Source organism: Limulus polyphemus, unplaced genomic scaffold (genome assembly GCF_000517525.1).
Source record: "Limulus polyphemus unplaced genomic scaffold, Limulus_polyphemus-2.1.2 Scaffold7172, whole genome shotgun sequence".
NCBI lineage: Eukaryota > Metazoa > Arthropoda > Merostomata > Xiphosura > Limulidae > Limulus > Limulus polyphemus.
The window spans coordinates 2,429-3,845 of NW_013672782.1; positions in this window are offsets into that span (position 1 = coordinate 2,429).

Consider the following 1,417-nt stretch of genomic DNA (forward strand, 5'->3'; position numbering starts at 1 on the left):
TGTAGTGTATATTTAGTGTTCAGTAGCATAACGTCCACTGGCAGCTGAATACGAAACTAAATACTAAACGGTATATCTATTTCACAGCTAAGAAATGATCACATGACCTTTACGTAGCGGAAATAACATTTGAAGCCATACAAATTTCATTACACAACTGCACACTTTCCAAACTCTGTAACTGAAACTCTTGTATCCACACATTTCGCGGAACAAAAAAAATGCCATTTCATCTGCTCTTATATACATTTCGCGGCCTATTATAGGACTAAACCCTAACACTAAGAAACCAGATTGAAATACACGAACATTCATAGATTTTTCCCTTTGGAGACTTGCTGTCCTTTGTACTCGAAACCTGCTAAAAGAAGATTGTAAACATCCAAGTGAAAGGAAAAATACACTGAAAGTTCGGGTCCCACGGGACGTACAGAAACCTTTTCCACACATTCTGCTAACTCCAAATGTTCGCAAAGTCAGTCCTAACAAATCGATCATTTCTATACAAGTACATCTGGTCTCAGTTGATATTCATTTAACTGATAAAAAAACTCTTTTCCTGACTTTTTAAAAACGTTTCTGCTGAAAAATTACCGGACAAAAGAAGACCAAAACGTTATTTTAAAAATGCATAAACAGAGCCCACTATCTGAATAGTTTTTCCAAATTTCAGATAGAAATTTCTCATACTTTCTACAGTAAATCATTTAACAATATTTGAATTGTTAGTGTTGATGCATAAATTTTTGTACTTAATGGTAGGACAACAGGGCTCAAATATAAATTTCGGCAGAATGTGAGTCATTAGCTATATTTTTCTAACTGCGTGGTTGGCCTTTGGAATGGGCTGCCTTCAGGTGTGGTCCATGTCGTTAAGGGAAGGTTTCATCAATATCTGACTGATAAGGGCTGTTGTCAAGTGTTTCATTTCAGAATTTAGTGGACAGGATCGTCTAGATGGACCAAAAGGTCCCTTATGTTACGTATAAAGGTACGTGTTTAAATCATCTCTTCCTTGATCCAGTAGCAACAAATGTATTCTACACTTCGACAGCTGCTTAGCAAAGATCAAGAAATTCACCCTAAACAACGGCTAAATACACACTACATCATACCAAACAACGGCTAAATATACACTACATCATACTAAACAACGGAAGTTGAAGAAATGAGAAATACTGCAACAGATTTTTTGCAACACGATTGATTATTTAGTAATAACTGTACGTTGTTGTCTTCTTCAAATATCAGTACAAGATATGGATTTCGTTTGTAATTTTGCAATTCGATCATGTCATAAAACCTCTAGAAAGCAGCGTGGCTAAGTGGCTTCACGCGCTTTGTGTCCACCCAGCTGTATCAGCGGATCCTCTGTGTGTTGGGAGCAGAGATGAAAGTCTTCCGGATATATCCGGAA